Source organism: Gasterosteus aculeatus, chromosome 4, assembly GCF_964276395.1.
Source record: "Gasterosteus aculeatus chromosome 4, fGasAcu3.hap1.1, whole genome shotgun sequence".
Lineage (NCBI taxonomy): Eukaryota > Metazoa > Chordata > Actinopteri > Perciformes > Gasterosteidae > Gasterosteus > Gasterosteus aculeatus.
Window position 1 is genome coordinate 20,297,972 of NC_135691.1, and position 16,287 is coordinate 20,314,258.

Below are 16,287 nucleotides of genomic sequence, written 5' to 3' on the forward strand. Positions count from 1 at the left end.
CAGAATAAGAACATGGATCCATCATGCCTTGTTACCACTGTGCAGGCTGGTGGTGGTGGTGTAATGGTGTGGGGGATGTTTTCTTGGCACATTTTAGGGCCCTTAGTGCCAATTGGGGTTCGTTTAAATGCCACGGCCTACCTGAGCATTGTTTCTGACCATGTCCATCCCTTTATGGCACCATGTACCCATCCTCTGATGGCTACTTCCAGCAGGATAATGCACCATGTTACAAAGCTCAAATCATTTCAAATTGGTTTCTTGAACATGACAATGAGTTCACTGTACTAAAATGGCCCCCACAGTCACCAGATCTCAACCCAATAGAGCATCTTTGGGATGTGGTGGAATGGGAGCTTCGTGCCCTGGATGTGCATCCCACAAATCTCCATCAACTGCAAGATGCTATCCTATCAATATGGGCCAACATTTCTAAAGAATGCTTTCAGCACCTTGTTGAATCAATGCCACGTAGAATTAAGGCAGTTCTGAAGGTGAAAGGGGTCAAACACAGTATTAGTCTGGTGTTCCTAATAATCCTTTAAGTGAGATATTTATATATATATATATATATATATATATATATATATATATATATATCTTACCTTATTTTGGTTTGGTCAAACCTTTCTTTGATCTGTGTTTTGGTAATTCACATTCTTTTAAATTTTCAGCATTTCTACATTGGCTGTGGTTGTGCGTAATATCCACATCAGTCACTGTGGTTTTGGTGTGCTGAAAATGACATCTGGATGGCTCAGCAGGGATGTTAGCCTTGCCTGAGGGTAGATCATCCCAGCAATTCAGATCTTCCTCTGTGGATCAGTCCCAAAGCTCCAACTGAAAAGACCAAATATCCCTTGGCTTCAGCTTATCCCAGTCTAGCTCAGAGAAAACACCCATGGTGTCGCATTTACTGTGGTTGTGAAGCTAGGTGATTCACCAGTGTCAATTGACTTGTTCATCATTTTTAGTCAGGTTGTTTCAAAACAATAACAGTGAAACTCATCTTAAAGTTCATCCACTCGTTTAATAGTCTTGAAAACTTTCCCTCAAGTTGATAGGGCTCTTGAGATTTCCCAGTCAACATCCATCTTTTGATTGCACTTCAATGACATAAAAGTGGAGTAATATAGTGATAATTCTGAAACTCTTGAATTCGAATGATATTTCTTATGTAAATGAGACATTGGAGTTGATTTTCTTATCCTCTAATGATAACAGGACATCTTCTCTTTAGCCGCGGGTAAACACAACGATACATTGCCTTGTGGGAATTGGTGTCCATACAACACTCATTAATATCATAAGTGAGTTATACTGTAGTTATACTTAGGATGACTGATGCGTTTGAGAGAGGCTCATTTCTGTGTGATCTGTACTATAGATCTCTACACACATGTCTGCAGTGTGTTGTAAGTCATTAGTTAGAATAACAGATGGAGGTAATGTACAGTGAGAGTATTATGGAGGCCTTCATTATTCACAAAAAGCAGATTAATGCCACTGTGTTGGTAGGCTTAATGAACAGTGGGTTGAAGCATTCAAATCCTTAAACAACGAGATTCTGCCCGAGGAGCTAGAATGAATAAGTCAAGGGGGAGGGTGAAAGATACCAAAATCCCATTTGCTAGATTGCTACATTTTTCTGAAACATATCATTGAAGGTATAGGGGTCTCCCCCAATGTCTAGGCTAGAGAGAATTTGAAAGCAATTACCAACCCACGACCAGAGATAAAGTGTTCCTAAAAATACTTTTTTATTTTTATTTCAACATAGCCCATTTAAACCAATAAAATTAACACCGGAGCAAGGATCTTTGTTTAAGGGTAAGAAACGACCGCAGTCATTGGCCAAATCTGTGGATCACATCAAAACTTAATCTTACTTGTGATGTCTTGGCTACAGTGGGAATCCAATCAGCCAAACAGAATAAGCTTGGTGTTTATTTATTTTTCTTGCAAGTTAGAGCAGCACACTTCCACAAGCAGCATCCCACAGAGTGAAAATGACACAGACTGAAAAAACATCTGCACATTGTTCATCATATCACACCAAATCCCCCACGCAATGTGTTGAAAGCAAAGCAGGCCCTGTTCCCTCCTGCTCATAATTGTCTTATTTCTGCCTCCAGTTTCCATAGTGAACAAATTTGATTTCATAAGATGAGAAAAGCCCGATGATTCGATGACTTTCTTTAATCGTGTTTATGTATTTTCTTTCCTTTTTCACTTTTTATTTGAGCACAAGGCAAAATGTTAACCACAAAAGAAAACAATATTTCAATTCTGGATCTACTCCAGTACAGTGGACAACAATAGACACTGGTCAGACAGTTATGTCATCTCCATGAATGTTTTGTATATGTGAAGAAGTTGAAACATTAAACTTTAAAATAATTAAAGAGACTTCTGTGAGCCAGCTTTTTTTGTTTTTTTGCAATTTTGTTTGTATGGATTTTTTTCTTTTAAGTTTTGCAATTATTGAAAATGTTAGACAAACAATCTGGAATATTACACTACAACAAAGTGAAGAGTATGTTACATGATGTTTTTTTATTTTCCTATTCCTATTTTACTGGCCATTCAGTTCTATATCAAAGTATTTAAGAAGGGCTGATGTTTTACTACTTCAAAGATTCGTTGATAGTAAATGAGTGCAGACCTTTAAACTCCTGGCCTGGTATAGTGTTCAAGGAGACGAAGCTTCATGTTCATGGTTCGTTCTGTAACATATTTGCATGTTCATTATTTGGAGCGCTTTTTCATCTCCTCCATCACTTGCATCCCATCTTCTCTGCATCAAGGAAATGAAAACGATGGACATGTGTGCACCTATTGATATCCTACACTAGGTTGAATTCAGATTGTGAATCATTATGCAACACAGGGTTCATAAAAGTCAAAGCAGGTAAGGTTACAAAGTAAACATATGGTATACAGTATTATATATATATATATATATAAGTATTCCGTATGGAAATGCATTATATATACACAGTATACTACAATAACAGAGCAGAACACATTAAATGAAATGTATGAATATTAGTTACCGGTCCAAGAGTACGATGAAAAGATCCATACGCTGAAAGCATCCAGACGCACTTCCTGGAGGAGTCCAGCTGTGTGCGGCAATGGATGATGCCCCGAACCCAAACCCAACATCGTTTGCGGTTCCAACGTTTGTGTAATTCACACAACAATTAAAGAAATAGTGGTTATTTATTTCCATGTTGGATAGCGGAAACGATAACTGTCTTTACGGAAAAAAGCCGCAGAGATAAGCCTTTCAGGCGAATGAAGCGAAATAACTACAACTAGTCGGACGAGTAAACTCACGCGAGTAAAGCGTTGCGGATATTCGCTTTGCTTTTGGTGTAAACGCAGCATAAAACCCAACTCCAGGAATGACCTCCACCTGGCAGACGAGCTGAATGAGTTCTTCCATAGATTTTAAAGACAATGGGAAAGTCCTGACTCCATCTCCCACAGCTCCATCAACCAGCCCCAGACCGTTCCAGCACTTCCCCCACAAAGGAACCGACCGGACTCTCTCCTGTTTCTGTGTCTCCCTCGACCCTGAAGAATTATCCTGATCAGCTATCTTTGGTGTTCACAGCCATATTCAACACCTCACTGAGACATGTGTCATGACCCGGCTCGAAGGGGATGACAAACACGGGAGAGACACAATGCAAAGGTGATTTCCAAATATATTTATTTAAGTAAAGTAACTAATCCAAAAGTAAAACAACTATGAGGTGTGTACGTCAGTAGTTTCAGTCATGTCAGTGTGGGTGCTTGATCATGTCGGAGGAATGTTGTGAACCTAAATTAAACGTCAAAAGACACAAAACAAAGGTGCGGACGCTGGCCAGGGAAAACCAGCGACCCTGGCAGGCAGGAACCATGAGCTCTTATACTGCCAGAACGCCCCAGCTGCTCCCAATCCAGTTGATGGCATTACCTCTGGGAAAGACAGTGACGTCATGACATGAGCCAATAGGCAGGGCCGTCACACCCCCCCCCATAAGATCGGTGTCCCAAAGGGAACACCGACACACTACAACAAATAAAGCAGGACTAGTCCCCCTAGAAAAACACTAAAACGAAACTTAAACAATGCTAATAAAAAATAAGCAACTGACCAGAAAAACAAAAATAACCGAATTACTACAAAAAATTTATAAACAAGAAACCCATCACCCTGCCCATGTTCCGCCCCTTCCCCACCTGTCCTCAGCAACTCTGGTACCTGAGAAGCAATTTAAGACAACAGGCACAGCAAGAACAAGTCACGAGCAACATGAAATGGCATAACTCAAATGTAGACCTCCCTTTTCCGAAATACTAATTCAAGGCAACGGAGCACGTGACAACGCATCTGCAATTGTATTATCGGACCCTTTGATATGCCGAATGTCAAGATCATATCCCTGCAGAAACAGAGCCCATCTCATCAATCTCTGATTCGGACATCGCAATGAACGAAGAAAGGTCAGAGGATTATGATCTGTATACACAACAAGTGGTGCACAACCCCCCACATACACTTCAAAATGTTGCAACGCCCAAACCAACGCTAATGCTTCCTTCTCGATAACCGAATAATTAAACTGGTAACCATTGAATTTCCTAGAAAAGAAGCTCACTGGTCTCATTACCCCCTGGTCATCTCCTTGCATCAAGACGGCGCCTGCTCCCACCTGGCTGGCATCAACCTGGAGCAAAAAGGTCCGATCAAAACGCGGTGCTGCCAGAACAGGAGAAGAGCATAGCACAGTTTTAACGTTATCAAAGGCCTGTTGACACTCCACAGACCACACAAACTTTACTCTGGTCTTCAGCAGCTCAGTAAGAGGAAACACCACAGTGGAAAAATTTCTACAAAAAATCCTATAGTATCCCACCAGACCCAGAAACCGCTGCAGCTCTTTTTTGGTGGTGGGCCGTGGAAATTTTTCGATGGCCATAACCTTAACCTGGACTGGGGCTACACGACCTTGCCCAACTACCCGCCCCAGATAAGTAACAGTGGCCCTAGCAAACTCGCACTTTGCTAAATTAATGGTGAGTCGCGCTTCTTCCAAGCGCTCAAACAGCGCCCGAATGCGCTGCAAATGGGAGTGCCACGTGTCACTATAAATCACCAGATCATCCAAATAAACCGAACATCCCTCCAGCCCGGACACAACTCTGTTCATTAATCGCTGGAACGTAGCGGGAGCGTTTCTTAGTCCGAATGGCATGACAGTATACGAATACAGACCCGTTGGTGTAATAAATGCCGAGATCTCCTGAGCCCGCTTGGACAGAGGTACCTGCCAATATCCCTTGAGCAGATCAAATTTACTCACAAACTTGGCGGCACCAACACTGTCAACACAGTCCTCCATTCGCGGCAAAGGGAAAGAATCTGGCTTTGTAACCGAATTTACCTTTCTCATATCTGTACAAAACCGCGGCGTTTTATCCTGCTTCGGTACCAAAATACACGGAGATGCCCAACTGGCATTGGACGGTACAGCAATATTGTTTTCGACCATGTATTTTACTTCAGAGTCCAGATGTTGACGCTTCTCTGGTGACATACGATAGAAACGTTGTTTTATCGGCTGTGCATCTCCCACCTCAATATCGTGCTCCACCCAATCGGTGCGCGAAGGGACATCGCCGAACAGACAGGGAAACTTGCGCACCAAATTAGTGAGCTCACAACGTTTAGACTCCGGTAAATGAGAGAGCAGCCTATCCAAGTTACTCAGAGATTCTGAATTTTTTAAGCGACCACACAGCAGACTGTCATCCGGCTCAGGCACCCCATCCTCATGTATCAGAGCCATTGAACCCACGGCCAGAGCTGGACAAACCCCTTCCTCGGTCTGTCCTGACCCCCTACCACGGCTGTAAAACGGTTTCAACAAATTCACGTGACAAAGCTGTTTGGACTTCCTCCGCCCCGGTGTCGCAATAAAGTAGTTCAAATCCGTGATTTTCTCAATTACCGTATATGGACCAGTGTACTTGGCCTGGAAGGGCGAACCTACAATAGGCATCAATGCCAGGACTTGGTCCCCCGGACTGAACTCGCGCCGCTCTGTATGGCGGTCATAATTCCCCTTCATTTTGCTCTGAGACATTTGCAATTTATCGCGTGCTCTACCACCTGCCACGAACAATCGATGCCGAAACCCGTTCACAAAATCGATCAAGTTCTTGGGCGGCTCAGCATCGACCCAATCATCTTTTAACACCGCCAAAGGGCCCCGCACCACATGCCCAAAAACTAGGTCATTTGGACTGAAACCAGTGCCCTCTTGTACGGCCTCCCTCGCAGCCAACATAAGCCATGGGAGCCCCTCTTCCCAGTCTCGATCCAGCTCAGTGCAATAAGCACGCAGGAGAGATTTGAGAGTCTGATGAAATCTCTCCAACGCACCCTGACTCTGCGCATGATAAGCAGATGACTGATTGTGTTTGATGCGCAAACATTTCAACACTTGACCAAACATATGAGAGGAAAAATTTGACCCTTGGTCACTTTGGATAATCTTCGGGATACCGAAAACCGAAATAAACTGAGTCAGAGCCCGCACCACTGCTTTAGTTGTAATGGACCTTAGCGGGTATGCAGCCGGATACCTGGTACTTTGGCACATCACTGTCAATAAATACTTACTGCCAGATTTAGCACACGGCAACGGGCCGACGCAGTCCACAATCAAATATTCAAAAGGTTGGCTTATGGCAGGGATCGGTTGTAGAGGAGCAGACTTCACACGCTGATTTGGTTTTCCCGTCAATTGACACACCTGACATGTTTTAATATATACAGCAACATCTCTTTTCACGCGCGGCCAAAAGAAATGTTTCAAGATGTTTAGATATGTCTTCCTGACCCCAAAATGCCCACTCTCGTCGTGCGCTATTTTAAGCACCAAAGGACGAAATTTAGCCGGCACGACCAACTGGAAAATAGCATTCCCTACACAGTCACTATTCACCCCAATCCATTTCCTAAACAGCAGGCCGTTGCGCAGAAAATAGCCGCTGGCTGCACTTTTTATCTCCGCAGCCGACAACACACGTTCGAACAATTCTTTTAGGGAGAGATCACCGATTTGCTCCTGCAACAACTCGCTCTGTGGCACCGACAGTGGAAAATTGGACAAGGACAGAGTCTCAAAATCCGCATCACCACGCTCCTCATCGGTTAACCCAGGCTCAGCCTTACTCATTGCGCGTGTAACCACACAGGCTGGAAAATCCTCAGGTATCTCAATGGAGCTACAGTCAGGCGTAGTACTAACTGGACAGTGTGTAACAACAGGTGCGGGAGGAACATCATCCCAGATGCGGCCGCCAGCCAAGCCATTTCCCAAAATGAACTGAACCCCCTCGATAGGAAACGCCGGCCGCACTCCCACAGCTACCTCCCCCTGTATTAGCTCACAATCCAGAACCACCCTATGCACAGGCACAGGTAACACAGTCAACCCCATCCCCCGACTGAGGATACGGTCCCCGCTGTCAGTTTCTACGGACAACGGCAGGACGGACTCGATCATATAGGAATCATATGCCCCCGTGTCCCTCAATATCGTAACCGGGACTTTAACATCGCTACCCCCAAGCGACACAAAACCACTTCTGATAAAAGGAGCATATGCCTCCAGAACATCCGGCTCAGAACATCCGACTGACGCACAGCCGGTAACTACCGGAACAGCAGCCGCAGCCGGCTTAACATTAGGATGGCCCCCTCTATGTTTAGACAACCCTGGACAATCCGCCTTCCAATGACCCTTTTCATGACAGTAATTACAGCTTCTACTGCTGTCAAAATTTCTCCGTGAGTGAGACTCGAATCTAACAAAGCCAGGCTTCCTCGAACGCATCTGGTCAGCCGCTACGGTGCTTCGACTGTGTTCACCCCAGCCAGCATCATCGCGGTTGGGCGTGCGCTCTCTCACACCATCCTTATGAAGCAGCACATACTCATCTGCTGACACAGCAGCCTCTGCAGCGGAGGCAACCTTATGTTCATTAATGTAGGTTGCAATCCGACCAGGCAACCTGTTTTTAAACTGCTCCAAAATGACTAATTCACACAAATCATCAAAAGTAGTGATCTCAAGCGCAGCCAGCCAACGTTTAAAATGAGTTGTTAAATCGCGAACAAATTCAACATACGTTTGGCCACTTCTCTTCTCCCAAGCCCGGAACCGTTGGCGATACGCCTCCGGCACCAACTCATAAGCCTTCAGCACGGCAGATTTTATTTTAACATAGCTACCGCTATCAGCCGTGCTCAAAGACGAGTATGCCCCCTGCGCCTTACCGGTGAGTACGCACTGGAGCAGCAGAGCACAGTCTCCATCCGACCAGCCCCTCGCCGTGGAAACACGCTCAAACATCACAAAAAACGAGTCAGGATCCTTCTCATTGAATGGTGGCAACAACCGCAAGTTGTTTATGTCGAAGGGCCGCGCACCGACCCCAGACAGCTGCCGACCTTCACTCTCACCAGCCCACTTATTGTCCTTACCTAGGGACAGACGATAGCTCTCCAGCTCCATCCTTGCCTTCTCGGTCTGCTGGTGGATCATCTCCAGCTCAATTTGTTTTTTAGCTTCTAACTCACACTTGAGTTTTTCATGCTCCATCTGCAACAGGAGAAGCTCTTTCTGTTGCTCAAAAGTCAACCCCTGAGTTTGTGCAGGAACGCATACGACCGGTGGAGACCGGCCAGACGTAAGAACTCCCAGTTCACAAAGTTTTAATTTCAAAGCAGCTTTAATATCGTCTTTACGCCTCCTATCCATCCCAACTACTGAATAATGCTCAGCCAATTCCAATAACTGCTTCTTAGTACAGCTCTCCAAGGCCTCTTCTGACGGGGCTGCCGTGAACGCCTCATATTCAGCCATCGCAACATCAATAGTTTACCCAGAACAGGCAAACAACACCAATCTATGCCAAACAGGACCAGCAAGACAGCGAGGTATCCCCGTGCGCACCAAGATCTCGGTTTGGAGTTTCCCCGCTATCTAACATTAACCCCCTTATCTAAGCTCCCGGCTAGTCTTCATGCAGCGGGCAGTGGTGGGTATTTATGCACCAGAGACCGCTGCCCCGGGGGAGCAACTAGCAAGCCAGCAACTCTCCCAAAGACACGGATATGCTCCCAAGACAAAGCTTTAACCACTATGCCACCACAACACTACCACGAACCCACGCAACGATCCTAAAAGAGGAACGCTACCAAACCTACAAGGGAAAACTCCGCTCCAGACTTTGATCTCCAGGTACGCTAAGAACACTCACACTTGTCTCCCCGGACGTTGGCATAAACTTAAACAACCGAACCCAAAATAAAACAAGCTCCTCCTGACCCCGCTGAAGGAAGAGGAATCCACACAAACCGATATATAGACAGACTGTGCCAAATCCGATGCTCTCCCTGATCAGTCAGCCCACATGCACTGTAAACTCTCCCCTAATTTACTACGAATACAACCAAATGTTTTACACTCTAGGCAAACTAACCAACGCAACAAGCACGCTCTATCGCAACTTTCCACGTGTGCGCAACCACCGGCACCGACTACAAAAATCCGTACTTAAAACACCATTGCAGCCAGGCCTACCAAATCACAAGCTCAAGTAACTAAATTTAAACACACTCGACTAAATTGCGCAGACGAACGGCCGGACGAGCCCCCATTTTGTCATGACCCGGCTCGAAGGGGATGACAAACACGGGAGAGACACAATGCAAAGGTGATTTCCAAATATATTTATTTAAGTAAAGTAACTAATCCAAAAGTAAAACAACTATGAGGTGTGTACGTCAGTAGTTTCAGTCATGTCAGTGTGGGTGCTTGATCATGTCGGAGGAATGTTGTGAACCTAAATTAAACGTCAAAAGACACAAAACAAAGGTGCGGACGCTGGCCAGGGAAAACCAGCGACCCTGGCAGGCAGGAACCATGAGCTCTTATACTGCCAGAACGCCCCAGCTGCTCCCAATCCAGTTGATGGCATTACCTCTGGGAAAGACAGTGACGTCATGACATGAGCCAATAGGCAGGGCCGTCACACATGCCACAAACGCCAGCCTGCTTCAAGGCCTCCACCACCATCCTCTTCCCTTTGATTTGATGACTACAGGCCTGTGAACCCTGACAACCTCATGAAGTCTTGAACGGCTAATCCTTTCCCACCTAAAAACCCTTACCAACCTATTCCTGGAACCACTGCAGTTCACCTACAGAGCCCACAGGACTGTCTGATGCTGTCAACATGGCCCTCCAGCATTTCCACTCCCCAGGCACCTATACGCCAGGATCCTGTTTGTGGACTTTGTCAAGTGAACCAGCCTCTCAGCCCATAAGCACCAATTCCCCCCAAAGCTGCGTTCTTTCCCCTCTGCTCTTCTCCCTGTGCACCAACAGCTGCACCTCCAGTCACCAGTCCGTCAAGCTCCTGAAGTTTCCTTTTGACACCACCCTCATTGGACTCATCTCTGGTGGCAATAAGTCTGCCTACAGGTGGGAATCTGACCATCTGGTGACCAGGTGCAGCAAAAACCACTTAAGAGCTCAATGCCTAGCTAGCTAGACAGACAGTGTAGTCATGTAGAGATGTTTCCTCTCCTCAGTAGTTACTGCCATCTTATGGTTAACAGCCAATCCTCTATTTGGGTAAAATATAAATAGTTGGGATAAATAGTTGTCTGGGCGTTTCAAGGTATAAATGTTTTGTTCTTTGTTTTTCCAGAGGCATGGAGTAATCAGCTCTACAACAGAGAGTCAACTATGGAAGCTGTGAATCGGATGTAAAGACAGCGTTCTGCAAAATGGTCAAGCTGTTTGACATTGCTTCACATATTGCTTAACGAGAAACTAGAAAGGAATGCAAAATCAAATAGAATCAGTGATTTGTTTCCTGTTTGTTTTGGTTCAAAAAATCTAACACTTTGAATCCGTAGACTACTGCCTAATAGTCCTATTGCTGCCATTTGATGACAAATGCGCATACACCCAATTGAGTATATTTATTATTTTTAACAAAGGTTAAATGTTATTTGACAAGTTTCCAAAAATGTCTCCAATTTCTTATATGCCCCTGGTTTTCATTTCATTTTTAAATATTCAAAATGTTTAGGATATTCTTCTGGTTCTGCTATTAAACGAAATACACATTCAGACTATAATTTGTTGTTTTTGTCTTCAGTCGTCTTTCTTCATTGAGCAGCAATGATGAGTTGGGCAGTGGTCACATTGAATTAGGGGCTTTATCTCATCAGCCCTCCTCACTACCTAACTCCTGTATTGCTCACTAGACCTGAGTCACACACACACTCAGCGCTGTATATGTGTGCATGTCAGAAGCCTTAGGCCAATCAGCCTCCTCTGAATAAAAAAAACAGTTTCCAAGGTTTTCCTAATGGGAATCCATTCATCCATCACTGCTCAATAGAACAGGTACTATAACACACACACATACATATAAGGTCTTGTCACATTCATTTGGGGTTTGGGCCATGGGTTACCCTGAGGGTAGGCCTAGGAAAGGGGTCTACTGCTTCCTGCATGGGGATATCCCTGGAACCTCAAGGTACACACACACACACACACACACGCACACACACACACACATGCCCCATTAGTCAGTTTCCTAGGGGAATCATCCCCCTCATCTCACTGAGTTGAGTCACAGTCCCTTTATAGTAAACCCACTGTTCTGCCCTCGGGACTGGGGAATTGGTGCCCCCTCCTGGGCCCTATAGATTTTCTTGTTAATTTGCCTATATTTTGACATGCACTTTGACTTGGAACCGGAAGTCCGCCGCATGTGGTAGTTTTAGATAGATGGTCTTAGGAAAGTCATCCGCTGCCATCCTTCATATGGTAAAAAAATTATATGTCCGCCCGTTAACAACTCTCTCTATTCCTCACTTCTGCAGTGCTTTTACTGAATCACACAGTAATTCTAAAGACAATTTTGAAGAACCAACCTGCAGATTCCAGTTCAGAAAGATGTGGGATGTGACGTTTAATTATTTCCAAAATAATGAAACTGGGGGACGTTGAACACAGTGACTCTCACCGTGTCAGGTATTGAAACACGGAACAGAGGGGTGAGTTTCAAATGCAGCTTTATTGTTGCAGACGTCGAGAGGAAAGTAGGTTGTAAGACACGGGGTGAATGGAGAATCTTAGCTGAAAGGCGAGGAGTCCTGCTTGCTCTGTGACGGATGAAGACGCCGATGGAGGTGGTGAACAGCTGATGATGACGCATGGAGTTTCAGGAAGCTCAGGAGGGTATCTGGGAAGACACGGAAGTGAGCTCGAAGAGTCTGTAGTCATGGAATGACGAGATCAGACAACGGGTGAGTGATGCATGTTGGGTTATAAAGGAGTGCTGGTGATTAGGCTCAGGTGAAGGTGATTAGTAGTCAGGTGACCGGGTGATTGAATGAGAGGGAGGAGAATGGAATTGAGTGGGAGGCGATGTTGAACGGGATGAGGGTGGAATCCTGACAGTACCCCCTCCTCCCGAGGCGGCTCTTGACGCCTGCGAAGGATGTTGTCGGCGACGAGGTCTACCCCGACCTCTGGGTGCAGGACGATCCGGATGTTCCTCGTGAAACAGAGAGAGGAGCGTCGGATCTAGGACGTCATCACGAAGTACCCAGCATCGTTCCTCAGGTCCGTAATCCTCCCAGTCGATGAGGTACTCCAGTCGGGGACCTCGCCGCCGAGAGTCCAAGATGGTCCGGATCCCATAGATGGGTTCATCCTCCACAGGCACCGGAGGAGGAGGTACATCCACCGAGGGGTCATCTGAGGGACAAGGGGAGACCGGTTCAATGAAGGGTTTTAACAGCGAAACATGAAATGAGGGAGATATACGATACTGTCGGGGTAGCTTGAGTCTGTAGGTGACTTCGTTCAACTGCCTCTCGATGGGGAATGGTCCAATGAACCGAGGATTCAGCTTACGACAGGGCAGTCTGAGTCGAATATTTCTAGTAGAGAGCCAAACCTTCTGTCCTGGTTGATAAATAGGAGTTTTTAGTCTTCGACGGTCAGCTTGTGTTTTGTGCCTTCTGACTGCCTGTTGGAGTTGAACGTGAGCCGAGTCCCATACCCCCTCGCTCTGATGGAACCAGAAGTCGACAGCTGGAACCTCCGAGGGCTCACCCGACCAGGGGAAGAGAGGTGGCTGGTATCCTAGTATGCATTGAAATGGGGTGAGCCCGGTGGTGGACTGTCGCAGGGAATTTTGGGCATATTCCGCCCAGGGGAGGTATTGGTTCCAGCTGTCCTGGTACTGGTGGCAGTAGGTCCGCAGATATCGACCAATCTCTTGGATCTTGCGTTCAGTTTGGCCATTAGTCTGTGGATGGTATCCTGATGAAAGGCTGACAGTTACCCCGAGGAGCCGGAAGAAGGCACGCCAGACTCTGGAGATGAACTGGGGTCCCCTGTCCGAGACTATGTCTTCTGGAATTCCGAAGTTCCGGAAGACATTATGGAAGAGGGCTTCTGCGGTCACGAGTGCAGTAGGGAGGCCAGCTAGCGGGATTAACTTGCAGCCCTTTGAGAAACGATCCACCACTACTAGTACACACGTGAAACCATCAGAAGGAGGAAGGTCGGTCATGAAGTCGATTCCGATGTGGGACCATGGACGACGCGGAATCGGTAGAGGCAATAATTTTCCCTCAGGCAGTCTCCTCGGGGTATTGACGATGGCACAGACTGAACATCCTTTGACGAACCTTGCGACGTCCTCCGAGATGGTGGGCCACCAGTACCGTTGACGGAGGAGTGAGAGGGTCCGCTTGCTACCCGGATGTCCAGTGCCCGGAACAGAGTGGGCCGAGTCCAGAAGGGGGGTTCTCAGGTGTTCAGGGACGAATTTGCTCCCGTCTGGCCCTCCCGGCGGAGCAGGATGGAGAAGGTTTTCCTGATTGATCTGGTCGTCAAGGTCCCAGATGATCGGACTAATGAAGAGAGCTGGAGGGAGGATAGGAACCGGTTCGGCCTCGTCCGAGGAAGCATGATGGATTCGGGAGAGGGCATCTGCCCTGCAATTCTTACTTCCAGGGCGATATGATACCATGAAGTCGAAGCGGGTGAAGAAGAGAGCCCAGCGGGCTTGTCTTGGATTCAGTCTTTTAGTTTCACGAAGGTATTCTAGGTTTCTGTGGTCAGTAATTACCTCAAACTGGTGATTAGCCCCCTCCAGCCAGTGTCTCCATTCCTCAAGGGCTAGCTTGATGGCGAGTAGCTCACGGTTTCCAATATCATAATTCTGCTCCGCCGGGGCAAGTTTCCTGGAGAAGAAGGCGCATGGATGGAGTATGGGGGGTTCGCCCTGCCGCTGAGACAGTACTGCTCCTACACCAGTAGATGAAGCATCAACTTCCACGATGAACGGAAGTTCTGGGTTGGGATGAGCTAAAACAGGTGCAGAGGAGAAAGAGTCCTTTAGTTGTTGGAATGCTTCCATGGCTGCGGGTGTCAAGGACAGGGATTTGGGCCGGCCCTTCAGAGCAGATGTGAGGGGAGAGCTGAGGTGACTGTAGTTTTGGATGAAACGTCTGTAGAAATTTGCAAATCCTAGGAAGCGCTGGAGTTCTTTAATGGTGGCTGGCATGGGCCAGTCCTGAATGGCGTCTACCTTCCTCGGGTCCATTTGGATTCCCTCTTGGCTGATGATGTATCCCAGGAACTGGACGGTTGAAGTGTGGAACTCGCACTTCTCCAATTTGAGGTATAGTTGGTGTTCTCGTAGCTTTCGTAGTACTTGAAGGACATGATTATGATGCTCAGATCTGGAAGAAGAATAGATTAGTATGTCGTCGATGTACACAATGACAAACCGGTTGAGGAAGGGCCGGAGAACTTCGTTCATGTAGCTCTGGAAGACAGCAGGAGCGTTGGATAAGCCGAACGGCATTACCTGATACTCGTAGTGGCCTGAGGGGGTCACGAAGGCAGTCTTCCATTCATCGCCATGACGGATTCGTATCAGATTGTAGGCACTTCTCAAGTCTAGCTTGGAAAAGAGGCGGGCGCCACGTAGCTGTTCCAGAGCGGCAGGGACCAGAGGAAGGGGATAGCGGAATTTGATGGTTTGTGAATTCAGGTGACGATAGTCAATGCAGGGCCGCAAGCCCCCGTCCTTCTTAGCCACGAAGAAAAAGCTTGAGGCGGCCGGGGAGATGGATGGACGTATGAACTCTTGCTGTAATGCCTCTGCCACATACTCCTCCATGGCCCTTTGTTCCGGGATGGACAAAGGATATATTCGGCCCTTAGGAAGTGTAGCTCCGGGTAGCAGGTCAATTGCACAGTCCCCTGGCCGATGAGGTGGTAACTTGGTTGCCAGTGCTTTACTGAAGACGTCCTGGAACGTCCGGTACTCCACTGGAATTTCACATTGGACGTGGGTCTGGGAGCCGGTTTCAACTGCAGATAACACAGGAACCGCGGCCTCGGAGTCGTCTGGCGAGGAAGAGGAAGAAGAGATTTTCTTAACAGACTTCAAACAGGAGTGGTGACAGTCATTACCCCATCGGAGGATTTCGCCGGTTTTCCAGCAGAGTACGGGTTGATGTTGGATCAACCAGGGTCGTCCCAGGATGAGTTCAGCGGTAGACTCCTCCAGCACCATAAAGGAAATTTTCTCGGAATGCAGACATCCTAGTTGAAGAGTGATTACGGGGGAGCAGTAACGGATACGACCTCGGCCTAGCGGTTTGCCTTGGATGGTGTTAATAGAGAGATCGTGATCTAGTCGTTTTCTGCTGAGATTCATCTTCTGAAGGCAGGTGAAGGAGATGAAGTTCCCCGCGGAGCCTGAATCGATGAGGGCTTGCGCTGGAAAACACAGTTTATGGGTTAGGAGATGTACTCGTGTTTTCACTAGATGTTCTACTGGAGGGGCTACAGTAATTGAACTCACTGCTAGGCGCGGAGGTCGAACGGGGCAGTTGCTGAGCATATGCTGGTCAGAAGCACAGTATAGACATAGATGTTGTTGCATTCGTCGAAGGCGCTCAGAAGGGGAGAGATGAGAGGCGTCGACTTCCATAGGAATTGGAGCCGGAGGAGAGGCCGGGGAGGAGTCTGTTGCCGGCAGCGGGGAAGGTCTCATGTGTGTGGGCCGATCGCAAGCAGTGAGTAGTTGTGCAACTCGAATGGTTTTCTGGATGAGATTTTCGATGCCCATGACATCATCATACACCACAATCAGCTGACGAAC